The sequence below is a fragment of the Drosophila sechellia genome, unplaced genomic scaffold, assembly GCF_004382195.2.
Source record: "Drosophila sechellia strain sech25 unplaced genomic scaffold, ASM438219v1 U_297, whole genome shotgun sequence".
Lineage (NCBI taxonomy): Eukaryota > Metazoa > Arthropoda > Insecta > Diptera > Drosophilidae > Drosophila > Drosophila sechellia.
Genome location: NW_022611242.1, coordinates 7389 through 22030, shown reverse-complemented (window position 1 = coordinate 22030; position 14642 = coordinate 7389). Strand labels below are relative to the sequence as shown.

At 39.4% G+C, this 14642-nt stretch overlaps 1 pseudogene; it reads right to left on the bottom strand.

Moving 5' to 3' along the window:
* Window positions 1-11872: 11872 nt before the first annotated feature.
* On the bottom strand, window positions 11873-13901 carry LOC116803143 (annotated as a pseudogene).
* Between the last annotated feature and the right edge of the window lie 741 nt (window positions 13902-14642).

Here is a 14642-nt window from a genome sequence, read left to right as displayed (position 1 = left end):
GATTATCTTCATTTATTTATATAGTAATTAATAATATCTCATAAAATAATAATGACAATTAGGTTATTCATACATTTTTAGTTTAACTCTTAAATACTGAAATTTTGCAATATAGAACATAATTTTAATGTAATGTAAGTCGCAAAAATCATAATTTTTCCTAAATGACTTCAAGCCATATTCTTTTAGAATAATAACTTACTTGAGATTCTCTATATGTATCTTAAGTTTATACAGGTATCTCATAGTTCGATTCCTATCCGAATCAAAACCTTTGCATCTTTCCATTTGGTGTGGCAGCAAACCGACCGCCGATCGCAGCTTGTGCTCTCCCACATGCCAACATCTTCGCACAAATACACTCGCGAACGCAAATGTGGAAAACCGACGCCCCGGCAAAAGTTTCCCTGTATTTGCGGTTGTTGCTGGCACATTGACATAGTTTTCCACAACAGATGTGCCTAAGCCCTGCTCCCCGTCTGCATGACCGCCCACCAACTTGCCCCTAGATTTTCCCCGCGGCAATTCTGTCTCCCCATATTGGAATTTTGTCGACTTGTTTTTTTTTTTCCATCGTCGTCGTTGGCGATGCTGCCAAATGTCAAAAGGTTAATACGTGAATTAACAGCAAATTTCTTTGACTTGTGTGTGACTGCAAGCTGCTAGTTGTTGCTGATGATACACGGAAAATAAAATGCATAAATATATTTAAAAAAAATATAAATTCGCAAAAGAAATTAAACTAACAACTAAGAAGAGCGGCAAATTTAATTGTGCTGAGACCTATAAACCCTTCAAAAGTTATTCAAATAAAAAGTGATATGTAAAGCTTCATTTCTAATGTTGTGTCTTAATCAAATCTTCCCAGATATTTTTCCAGTGTAGTTGCTGTTACTAGTCGCTGTTTTTCATGCAGCTGCTGCGGCTGGCGCTTTCCTCGGAATGCGGGCGTTGCTATGTTTGTTTATTTTCTTTTAGGCGGCTCCGCTTTTCCGTGGGTTCCCCTAATGCATTTGGGACACCAGCATGTGGTCGGTATGGGTGATTTTCGTGTGCTAGCTTTACAACATATTACATTAAAATGCTTCTTTTTGTTGTTCATTCTTCTTAAGCTCTCGCCTTCTCTGCCAATAAATCAATGGGAGTTTCGGCCGGGCGAATTCCGATCATTTTCCCAGGGTTAACTTAAGTTGTGGGATTACCCAAGAAAATCTAAAACATTTTGTAAAGTTGCTCACGTCTGTTGGGAAATGTTTTTAAGGAGGAATGCTTCTCTAAAATCTTCTTAGAAATAGAGCCCTTAGAGGAATGAAACAAGACCGAAAGATTTACTTTTCGGAGTTAAGCAGTTCATTCCAAACGTTTCAGCTTTTAAGGATCTGAGCAAATCCTTTACAACCCTAAAGCTTAAAGCATACAAATTCCTTTGAATATTTATTATTCTACCATCAAAGCTCAATTGTATAACTGTTATCCTTACAGTTAGCAGATACAGCAACCATTAAGTTAAAGGACATTTTCTCTCAGTTCCGCACATATCCTACAGATGGCGCCAACTTGTGATTTCCTTGCCGAATGCATTTCAATTAGATACATTTTTCAATTACTTACAAAAATTCCATTTGGCACGCTCGATTGCCTCATTTCCCCCAGATGCCATGAATAACCCACATAGATGGCGATTAAACGGACAGCGAGTAGGAGATATGCAAGCTGAACCGAAACCGAAATAGAGTCGTATGTCTATGCAAATTTTTTTGCGCAGTGGCAAGTGCATAATTTTTATTATTATTATTTCTCAGTCGCTTTGGTATCCATGGCGCTACGCTAAAAGTGCCAATCTAGAGTAGATCAAAAAGCGCAAAGCCTACGGAGCAACGAGTGCCGCCGGCGCACTTGGCGACTGCCCACTTGGGGTTTTTTTTGCCAGCTCAATTCAATTCATTAACCGAGCTGTGGCAGCGATTAAATCGCTCAGGCCATACTATGTATATCTATATTATTTGCGCACACATATATTTATTTTTATTTCATTTTTAATGGAGCCAACCGCATAATCTGCTGACAATTTATTGGCATTTTCATGTGAATTATGCTATTTCAATAAAAACACATTTTTCTTTTATTGCCACACATTTCGAAGAGTACGCCTTGTGGCTTTATCTTATATCTAGTATGAAAAGTGGTTCAATCGAGATAGTTTCAGACTGCAATTTTTTTTCTTACATTTTAATTGATTCTTAATGGAAAAATTCTCTTATCTCGATGGCAAATTTATGAAATGTTAATTACAAAATACACGATCAACGTAATTTGAGTACAAGTAGTTTAGTTATTATTTAATTGTTGCGAAAACTGTCAACGATTTTTAAAAGTTCCATATGATTTGATATTATTGGCTCGATAAATGAAAATATTCGCAGCAGGGAACGAAAACAGTGCAAAAATTGCAATTAAAATCGGAGATCGTAAACAGAAACCAATTTTAAGTGGGGGAATTGGTTTTGAGTTATTACCAAATTTGCATAGCCTTAGGCATGATCAATTGATTTAGATTAATTGACTTAGTTGTACAGACTCCACTACCCACTTTTTAGCAGCATAAAAAATTTCCACATCGTAAAAGGATACAAAAGTATGAAGCTTTCGAAATAGCCTGCTTTCAAGCCGCGCCTCATTGGTTATTCAATTAAAGAACTCCTTCAGCGCTGGCTTAATAATTATAGGCCATCTTAAATGGGTAATAAAGTTTATATAGCCCGCAAAGGCATAAAAATACTGAGACTGGTGTTTTTTCATAATTACAAATCAATACTGTAGATTTTTTATTAGAACATCATTAAATGAACTATTTAAAGCATTCGCCGAAGGTAAATGCATGTTTTATGATCACTCAATTATCATGTACTTTCTAACTTACAACATTTCCTGGACCTTTATTTTCTATGGCGTTTTCTATTTGACCTCATATTACCCCACATAACGATCAATAAAGTTCGCAATCGTCATTAATTCCTAGAGCATTGTATTAAACTTGAGTATTGTTCTCGATCATTTTTATGGCGCTCTAAGCTTGAACTGATCTCCATCACGATGTTTTCTATTTAACGATCGCTCATTTGATTTTATAAGTTTCCATTTCGTGCTGGCATCTGGCTTTCATTGGAAGCTCTCCCGCGTCCACTTGACTAAAATTTAATATCATAATTCGAATTTACAACTTTTTAATGCACTCTGCTCATCCCATTTCATGGCAATTGCTTTTTTTCGAGAGCTGTCCCATATGGGCGACCATTTAAAGTCCCATCTGTACTCCTCTTGGCCGTTTGCCGCTGGTGTCCGTGCATATTTGCCGCTGCTTTGACGCCATTGTTGCATGCAACGCGTCGGCGGCAGTCGGCAAAATGAAATTTCATATTTTCCTATTGCACTACAAACGCAAAAAAGAACCAAAACATTTTTTCACATTTTTGTACACTGGGAAAAGGATTTTAGTAGGCTGATTTTGTACTCAAGAAAACCCTTTTAAAACCTAACCAAATATTATTCCACTGAAATACTTTGACAAAAACTATATTTCTTTACACATTCCATCTATTTTGTATTTGTTATTTATTTTGTCAGGCATAAAAAATATTTAAAAATTCGAAGTTCGTGACAAGAACTTTTCTATAAGGGCAGATATAAATTTATAAGTAAATATATTGTTTTTTTTTAGTGATCAATTGTCTGCAGGAATGAGACTTCATTTAATGTACTAACCAGTGTAAGCCCCGTCCACATATTTATCCGCCCAACTCCCCCTCCCCCGAAGGCGTAGACAGCCGCATTTAGCAATTGCAGACCAAACTGAGCCATGGCCAAAAGCAAATGTCGTCGCTGTTGTCGCATCCTTTTTGGTAGGATGCCTGATGCGCCTGATCCTGGAGGGAAAAAATCCTTTTTGTCTGCGCCGCGTCGCCTTTCATTTCGCGCGGCGCGTTAATATTAAAATGCATGTAAAAATGCACGAGTCCTTTGGGTCTGAGAATTTTGCTAAAAACGGTTGGGTGCCGAAACAGCAGCTCAGAACATATGGAAAATAAGAAAACGAGTAAGATTGTTTGCCATAAGAAATTATGATACGTTTAATTACCAAGTGGAGCACGTGACTGACGAACAAGTGAGATGATGATGGCCCATTCCTTTGGCACTTACCTCGTTCATTAACAGCTGTCAGCACATTTGGGTTTCGGATTCCCCAAGCGCCTTTCACAATTTGCACCTTTTTAATTAACGTGATTGCAGTTGGCACCTCAATCCATCCCCTTCTTTATTTTTTCCCGTGCCTTGTTCCATGTATGCAAACGCGTTGATCTATGTTCTACGTGCTGAATGCATCTCTCGGCACCTGACTGCCACACCCCAAAAAGTTTACACCTCCCGTGGGGTTTTCGTCACTCATAGCCATCGTCGTCATCATCATCGCCGTCTCAAGTGTGCACTTGCAAGTGACGAAAAAAAGAAGGAAAACAGCGAGGAGAAATTCTAACAAAAAAAAAATCATCTGAATAAATTCAAACAACGAAAAACAGAAATCACCTAAACTTGGAAGGCGTCGCCTGGCTTTGTCTTTCTCCATAACTCCATAAAGCGAAAGTTCTGTTTGTCGTTTCGGTTTTCGGAGTTTTCCAGCTCAATGATGTCACACAATGTCACGTGCTCCTCTGATTTTCTAGCTTCGCGACAGGTTCATGTAAGCCATGGAAATTTCCATGTTCTCACCGGGATACTCAACATTTATGCACTTCAGCGCGCACTCAGTGGGTGGTGTTTTTTCTGGGCGATGGGTGGAGGTCATTGGGTGGCGGGAGTGACAAAGAACATCCCCGGATTGGTTGAACTTTAAGGAAATGCCAAATTATGAATGGCAAAGGAAGCTGATATGGGGAATTAAAAGCTGCAAAGTCGCCGTATTCTTAAGGGTAATAAGCCCATTAAGTTGATTGAAATCATTAGGCATTAATGCTTGTGAATGGTTACAAACTACACACTAATAATTCAGATATTTACTCTTATTTAAATATATTATTTATTAAAAAAAACATAACTAAAGCATAAAGTTTAATAAATTCTTAGAAGACATATTAACAGATCTTCTAGGCACACTTCTTGTCAAACTACGTTATCAATCCAACATCCCCTGTCAAAATAAATTGTATTTTCCTTCCCAAACTTTGGGTAATATTTCGTGTGAACCCTTGGGTGAACCCTTTCACACTTTCGGCACAACTTTAACGATGATCGGCAGGCGATGTCCGGTACAGTCTCTTCTTGCTTTTTATTTCGTATTTTGTATTTTGTATTTTTCGGAGACTCGCGTGGGGCTAGCACTCAAAACAATTTATAATTTCAACGCCTTGAGATAACAAATAGCCCCAGTGGTGTGCACGATTCGACAATTAATCAAATGCCGCGGCGCGTCGCGTCGTTGCTCGTGTTACTTTTTCGGCATAATTACGTTAAAATGTGGCACGGAAAATAGTTGCAGGCCAGGCTAAGAGCCGAAGTCTTACCGCGGCTCACAGACACCGAGATAGACAGTTAAAAATGACAGCAGGCCAACAAACGAACCGAAGCCAAATGACAAAACCCGCCGTCACAAAAAAAAAATAGTCCAAAAAATATAAAAAAAATAAGAAAATAGTACACAACACCAAAGAGCCAAAATGCAGCCGAAAAAAAAGAAAGAAAACATGGCCAGATGATCGATTAGGCCAATGCAGTCGCTCAGTCTCTTAGCTTTTGAGTCTTTTTTCTATTTTTAAGCCTCCGTCGAGTCATGCAAAACAATTGCGGCCACAAATATTGTAGCAGCACACCGAATATTGGCCATGACTATTTCCCATTTCTAATGCCGATTCGATTCCATTTGTATTTCCTAGGTTTGGCATAATTTGGCAATTGAATTGATTTGGCCAAGCCCTGTGGCAAAATTTGGTTACGCTCACGTTCGCGGCGGCGGCTGCAGGAAATCCAGCCAAGGAAAAACTGTAACTGAAACTGAAACCTAAACCGAAACCAAAACCCAAACCCAAAGCGATACCGAATCCCAACTCCCAATCGAAAAGTTTTGGGGCTCGGGAAAAAAAGGGTTTGGCTGTGATATTTCATGTTCGCCGCCAACGCCAAAGTTCTGGGTATTGATTGATCGAATCTGGGGGCGAAAAACTGCGCTTTTCGGATTGGAAACGCATTAAAGCCATATTTTATAACCATAACCCTCAAAGCTTAATTCTTATTAATTTTATTGCCATTTTTATAAGTAAAGAGCAAAAATAGCAGGGAAAAGATTCTTATTGTGGTTAACATTTTCCATGAAATCAGCAATATTATCCTTGTGTACTTCTCTCTTATGCCAACGTATCACATTTGTCGTCCTTCTGGCCATCGATTGATAGAAATCTTGTCGAACACAAAAAACTCAAAAATTGGATAAGTCTTAGGCCCTTGCAGAACAACTTTAAGCATCGAAAACATTGAATTGTTCCGCGATTTGTTTGAGCAGTTGAGCTTGGTGGTATTTTTTTTGCAGCCTCCTGTGTTCCGTGTTCCATGTGCAATTTTTGCATACTTCAGCAAACGCGTCATATTTTCGAGTGGTTTCGCTAACATGCAAAGGACACTTGAGAGCCCAGGCACACAAGTGGATCCTTAAAGAGCATTTCTTCAGCTCCTGCCAACGTAGATGCCTTTATCCGGGCAAGGGGCTTGAGAGTATAGCTACATTCTGAATGGGCCTGATGAGAAATCCAGGGTTTGGGGCGTTTCGCAACGATGATGCGGATGGTTCTGAATGCTGAAACAGCGAATTATATTGGACGGGGGGCAGTATGCAAAAATTTGCCCAACATCGGTTACAATTTTAAAGCGTTTATCGGCTCATCAGGCTTTAAATTTTGCCATTTGCCAAGCAACAACAACTGAAACAACAATGGATTTTATGGCAATCACAGTGGCTGAATAAACAACAAATATGCAATATGCAGATGGCTCCCGATGGAACTGCACACAATGCTTGTTGCCATTTCCGTTTCCTGTTTAACCAGCACACACACACACGCACGCACACATGGGCACTCCGAACTGGACAGCAACATATCCTGTGCATAATGCGAATATCATTTACCGTGTCAATCACAGTGCACACATCCAGGCCATGGCCATTCAACCAGTCACTCGGGCCACAATTCAAAAAACAAAATACAAATACAAAAAAAAAAAAAAAAAAACTCAACCGCAGGAAGCCCGGGAATAAAGCCAATATCCCGAGTGGATTTCGCAGATCCTGGGCCCCAGTCGAGTGTAAAATGTTGGCGGTCATTTTAATATCAAATAATTAATTTCTGCGTAAATATTTATAACAGCAAAAATGGGCCGCATAATTGATATGTTTGCCCAAACGGCTCACACAGAGAAATAAATCTAAGCAATAGCTGCGGGGCTATACATTTTCAATGAGCTCGCTAACTTATAATGAGTAAACGCGTAACTTTATAAATGAGAGCAAAACAAGTATGTTGTAATAGTACCAGCTAAATTAAGCTAAAGTTATATTTTGTTGCTCAAATAATATTATTTTAACTATATATACCTTGAGGAAATTAAAATATGTTTGATTATACGAGTATCAAAGTTTTATTAATTCAAGCAATAATCTATGCTTGCGAATTTAACATATAATTTAGCATATTATTTTCTCAGTGTACAAACACGATCCAGGAGAATGATATATCCAGGACGAGACCAAAAAGCCCCATATCTGTTTGATTTGTCCAATTGCCCATTGTTATTGGCAGTCATCATTCGAGCCGTTGCAATTCAATCATTACGAAATGAAATAAGCATAATGAAATGCAATATAAATGCATTAAATGCATCTGCTGTCGAGCCAAATCAATTTCATTCCAGCAATTTCTCCATGCGAAATTATTGAAATTATTGCTGCCCAATATGTACACACATATTAATGGAAGGGAATGTGAGGCGTGCCTTGGGTTTTTTGGCGCGGCTCGCCGCCGTTTGGGGAATTGCGGTCATTTTTCGCAATTAAAAGCTTTACACATTTTGCAATCAATATATGAAATAATTAAATAAAATGTCGCTTAATTAAATTGGCACGACCTTTTTCGATTGCGATTTTTTTTGCCGCGGAATGATGATGATGATACAAGTGATAAGCAGAAAAAACAGAAGCCACGGCAGCTGTAGCCCGAGGAATGCGTTTAATTTGTATGATGAGTTAAGTTAAAGTTACACTACATGAAGGGGTATAATTACTAATATAAGAGATTTGAAAATATTTTAAATATTTAAATATCTGCTTTATCATTTCCAAAAAAATCAAAAGCTCTTGAATCTGATTCATAATGTATTTCATGTATTTATATTTAAAATGCAATTTTATTTTAGTAATACTATCTTCTGTATATGGTTTTCTCGGTTTTTATATGTATATTAAGCATTTCTCAATTTAAATATTAATATATTTCACAATTTCTTCAGTGAATAGAGTATTCCTTAGTTCGATAACTCATTATTTCACCAAGTTCCCGCTTATTTACGCATCTGAGTTCCAATTCTCGCGCATCACAGAAATGTGACAGTTAGTTAGTGTCGAAAAGACCAACGTCTGCCCCTCACAACTTGGCCAATTAAATTCAATTGAAGTTTTCTTTCTTTTTTTCCTTTTTTTTTTGTTTCTGTGGACCGCTGCTGGTGCCAACTGTTTATTTGTTTACTCTTTAACGCCTGCGCGCGTGCCTCAATTTAGTGGAAGTCCGAAGACTGCGCACTTTCAATGCATTTTGCCGCCTCTTTGGATGGGCGATAGGCAAATGAGTGTGCTAATAAAGTGGGGGGGCTTTTTCTCGCCGTGCACGAGCTGTGTGCCGCCTGTCAGCATATCAACGCAATTTGTGCACTCGCCAATAGACGAGACCGAGAAGCCAAGACGGCGGCAAGTTATGGCCAACGATGCTCGGCGACTGCGCAAAGTGCCTCATAAATTTACGTCGCTGATGAAGTGATAGTGCAGGAGTACAAGTTAGTCAAAAAAAAAGTGGCCAAGAAGTCGCAGAGGCAGCCTTAGATTCAGATCCAACTATAGTCAAAGTTACACCGCTAAAAAATTTAGAAACCAAGAAATAAAAGAAAAGAAAAGAAGCCATCCTCCAAATAAATAAATCATTCATCACTTTATTTAAAAAAATTCAAAAAAGGAAACAATAATATTTATAATTATCAATTCAAAGTTCTTAGTCTTAAAAGAAAAAACATTATATTTGTACAAATATCAACGATGTAGTATATATTTGTTTACTGTGTCTCCTGCAGATTGTTTATTGCAAAGCTAGGCCTTCGCCGCAAAAATCGGTACAAAAAGATACAATGCAACAACATTGTTGCTCAATGGTCCAACTAATGTGCCGCAGATAGGAAATAAAAGGGGAAGCCATTAGAAAGTGCAAAAACAAATTGGCTGCAATCGTGAATTACATAAAACGTCTTTCACCAGAGACAGGTGCTTCTTATATGAAAAGAAAAACTTATGAACGGAAATTAGGTTTTTTTAATAGAAGTATCAATTTTAAAAATAATATCACCTTTATAAAGATAGTAACGAGCTGTTACTTCAAGTTGCATCTTAAATATTAAAGATAATACTAATTGAACCAATAAAATAACCCATTCAAGTTTTTGCCATTATTGTTCTAAAACAAAGGTCAGCCAGCGCTTGCTTCCTCATTCAGTTGATTGATTTATCCCGGCCATTGACACAGTTTTGCCGGTAATCTCAGTTGGCTTACAACACTTTCTTGCCCTTGTCCATTGTCATCCCGGCTGGCTATTAACCGACCTTCGACGGAGGCCAAGGACAAAGGCAGGACGAAAGCGCGTAATTGAAAGTACGCGACCAAGTTGTAAAGCAGATGTAAGGACATCAAGTGTCTGCCGCTCGAAGTAGAGAGCGAAAAAAAAAAACTGAAGGAGAATTTGCCATAATAAAAATAGCTAACGCCCTGGCCGCGATTCAAGATTCAGTGAGATGCCATAAGCACAAAGGCAAACTGTAGATAAAAATTCAATAAGCCAGGCCAAGAGGCAAGGAGCAGGACATACCAACCAACCAACCAGGCAACCAACCGACCAACCGACCGACCGACCAACCGAGACCGTTAAGCCTGAAGAAGGGGCAGAGTGTCTGCGGTTGGGATTTTGTGGCCAATAAATAAAATTAATACGAACGCACTTGAGCACAACTTGACCAGGAAGCAGGTCTCCAACGGAAGGACTACAGTGATTTTTTCTTTTTTTTTTCATTTTATTTTACTTTATTCCCCATCGTCATCTTTTCTTCATTCTCCACTGTGTGTGTTTTGTTTGTTGACTTGTTGAATGAGCCGAAGTCCAAGGGCCAGGAACAGGCCAACTGTTGACTGCCACTTGCTGCCTTATGGCCAAGCCGATATGCTAGGTAAATAGAGATGAGGCCCAGAGCTTAAAGTTAGGCCGAGAAAAGAGAGAAGAAAAGCGGAAGTTGATAAAGAAAATTCGAGTAATTGAAAGCGATATGAATTCAATTTTTAAAGTGATGTTTTATGATGCAACATTTTTGTGAAAGTTATATAGACAAGCTTTGTTTTATATGTTATCAAGCATACAATTTTCTGTTAATAACTTTCATGTATTTAAATTAAATTATCCATTCTATTCTGATCAGAGTTCAGCAAAAAAAACCACTCAAAAACTTTCACCTCGTTCTGAAATATTTACTGGCAATCACCGAAATTCTCGAGGCGTTCCCACAATGCATTCATAAATTAGTCAATTCCAAGGGTGCAACTTTGTGGCATCCGCATTGGTGCAATTCGAATGCTGACACGTTGATGACCCCGCAATTGAACTGCCATAAGAAATCACTCTGCTAGAGACAGAGGATTGTGTGATGTGCGGGGAGTTGGTGGGTGGATTTGGTAGGTTGCAGGGGGTTAGCACTGCACCGCCTACTTTCAACACTTGCCACAACAATGGTGCGCAAATATTTACCAGCCAGTCGAAGCTGGAAAAAGGCAAAGGCATCGGATCAGCAGCTTGAGTCTCAGCCTCAATTTGAAATCCAATAAAATTTAATTGGAAACTTCATCACGGGTGCGAAAATTCACACTCTAAGCCAAGGCAGGCACGACTCGGCTGCCGTTTGCCGTAAATCTATTGGCCAAGGCTTTTCCAGTTGCCAGTACCTAGACCCCACAACTCCCCCCACCAAAACACTTCGATATATCCACACGTTTCGTTTTGCACCTGGCGGCGTTTCTCTTGGGGAAGCATCGCGATAAGGAAATATTTTTCATACGGTCGATCGGTGGGGTGTTCATTTCGTTCCATTCCGTTATTGGCCATGGCAATATATGGCTTATTTATGATTTTCCTCTTGCCATGCCATATCTCTCTGGTCCATTGTCGACATTAATCGCTTTGCTTCGCTGAAAAGTATAACATGAAATTGGGATTGATTTATGTTATAATTACAAAAGCCAACGCATATTAGTGGGCCAAGAAGGAGAGCAAACAGTGGGGCTGGCTATATAAGTAGATTGGATCTACACTTGTCGGGAAATTGCACAAAAGTCTCAATAGTCTGATGAAAGCAAAATATTTCTGCAAAATTCTACACTAATTGAGTTTATTAGTTTATTTATTAGTTTATTATTATTTATTATTAGTTAGTTTATTTATTATACACTTTATTTTAAGAATGAGCTCTTTAATGCACTACAATGATACATTGTAAGAGCATAACATTTAAACCAAAATACTACTAACACATCCAATATAAATGCAAGTACTCCACAATGCCTAAAGGTTGGTGTTTTCTTATTGTTTATATTTTTCTATTCCTTTATAAAAACTGTAAATTTTGAAAAAATCTTTGTCCAGTGAACTGTAGTCAGTTCAACCCGAGTGAAAACCGAAAGATTTACTGTGTGCGTTTCATATAAAGTCTTCAGTATTAATTTACATTTTTTTCTTGTGTTGTGCATCGAATACAGATGTTTTTGGATTATACGAGTTATGTAGTGGTCTCCTCCTTGAATTCCCACCAGTCATTTTCGTATCCCTCCCTCACATGGCAAAGGAGGACATGTCGTCGTTTTTGGCAATAGTGCGATAAGTCGAGGACCTTTTGTTTAACTTCGTAGATATTCTTGACAGTGATCTCTCGCTCCAAGCACTCGGACAGCTTCTCGGTGGCCATTTCCATGTCCTTCTGATTATCCTCGAATATGATCTTCTGATTGTTGTTCATCAGATAAAAGGCGAACACATAGCTGTACATCAGAGTGGTGCGACATTGGCATAAGACATCGACGGCATCACGCAGGAACTGAACCTCAATCCAGCTCATCTCCTCCTGCATGTCTTCCATTTTTGCCTGAATATTGGAATACAATTTATTTTCCATTTTCAAGCTCTGCATGTGGTTGCTATAACGATTGTAATAGTGCAGATATCGGGCCATTGAAGAGCGATATTTTTGCTGAGCCAATCTGGCCTGTTTGGCCTCCTCCTCGTCGAATCGATTGCAGCTGTACCAGGACGAACCATGTGGCTCCCAGGATCCCAGGCACACCCAGCAGAAATCATAACGGCAGGATGGATTCTTGCACACCATATGATTGCAACCACCATCCTTCTCGATGGTAACATTGCACTTGGGGCACTCCTTCGTGTTCTGGGCAATCCAATTCGATGTCTCCGAATCCTCAAGGCATTTTTTGACCCATGTCTTGAGAGAACTGCAGCTGGCGGGTTCATGCCAATTTTCGCCACAAGCAAAGCAAAACTCATGCCCACATTTGCAAAGGACTGCTCGTGGTTCAGCGCAAACGGCCTTGACGGCATGGCTGCAGTTGGGGCGGGGCACCATCGCATCAGGGTGTTGCATTCCACAAAGGTGTTGGTGATCAGCTGCTGATATCGCTCGACAACCTCTGGATCATCGGCTAGTTTCAGGAAGGATATATAATCCACCAGGATCTCGCAGTTGGTTGCTGGACATTTGATGGTATTGGCCAAGCCCTCGCTACACGTCTTATTGGCCAAATACTGTTTCCAGCAGGCAGCACAAAAGTTGTGACCACAACCCAAACCTATGAGCTCATCGCAAGAACAAAAGCAAATGCCACAGAGCTGAGGTAAGGAACAGGATGTGGACGCCGCACAATCGATTTCAATCTTCTTCTCAAAGGGATTCAACACATGGGCACGCTGGAAGAAGTCCTCCGGATTGCTCTCGAAATAATTTTCGAACAAGCTCTCTTTGTCCCATTTGAAGTGATTTAGGATAATACGCGTGACTTGCGGTGGCAGATTCAGGACATTATTCACCTCATCGATGATGTTACGCTGATGCTGAACAATCTGGTCAACCGAAAGGACCTTGTACACAAAGTCATCCGTTTCGGGACTGTTGGAATTTTCCGGCAAAAGGATTTCCGTGCAGGTATCCTCGCTGCCGCTGTCATTTTCGCAACTCATGTGAGTGATAAGCGATCGATGCGAGTCACCGTGGTCCTCATCCGAGAATTCCATTTCGGAATTCATATTACCAGCATGTGGTTAGAATTTTTTTGGAATTTATAACACCGGATCTAAAACATTTGATGTCTTTTATGGGCCTGATGGAATAGAGACACATATAAACGGTACCAACACGACAGCAACAACGTTTTACAGACCACGAATCGTTTTGGAGGATATGGAACACTCTCGATGTAAAGAATTGATTTTTTCTTGTATTTTTCTTCTTTTTTCTACTGAAGACTAAACCTACTTAGTTAGTGCTTGTCAAGATTTCCCTTTGCGAAAAGACAAAATCATAAATAAATTGTACGATATGACAGCATTTTAGGATTGTCGTTTTCGATTCAAATTATCTGGGAAGTTTCTACAACCATGTAAGCACCAGTGGTGTAAATTTTTAAGTCCAAGCGCTATTAGAACGACCACATAAACTGCTTTCCACCTAGAGTATGTCTGCAATATTTGGAAAAGGAGATACACCAGTGTTGTGTTGGTAGTTAAAAACATATTAAAAAATGTTTAAAAATTTTAACACTCTTATAGCAAAAACTCTAAAAGTAGAATTTTGTGTGAATTTTAGTTGCTATGCGGCTTTAGGCATCGAGCATTTTTAGTTCTGTGTTGAGAGACCATCCAAATGCATTTGGCCTGCGCTTTTAACGCGTTCTCACATGCACACTAAAAGCTTTTCGGGATATATGTTTTTTCATAACCCCTTCGTGGCATAAAACAGAACAAAGCAATGTCTCAAGTGGCAAGGGTAAGGCACGTAAATAAAAACGAGGAATAAAATTCATGAAAAAACCCCATGCACACACATATGTACCATATATACGATATGCGAAATGAAAGTGAAGTGAGCGCAGGATAATGGCGACCAGAGCGGGACGGAAAGCCAAAATGAGTAAGAGATATGGAGTAAGGGTAATGAGTGTGCATAATGCAGATGCAGATGCAGGATCCCGGTCCAGGGTCCCAGGAGCAGTCCAATCCAGCCCATCTCCAGCACTCATTGA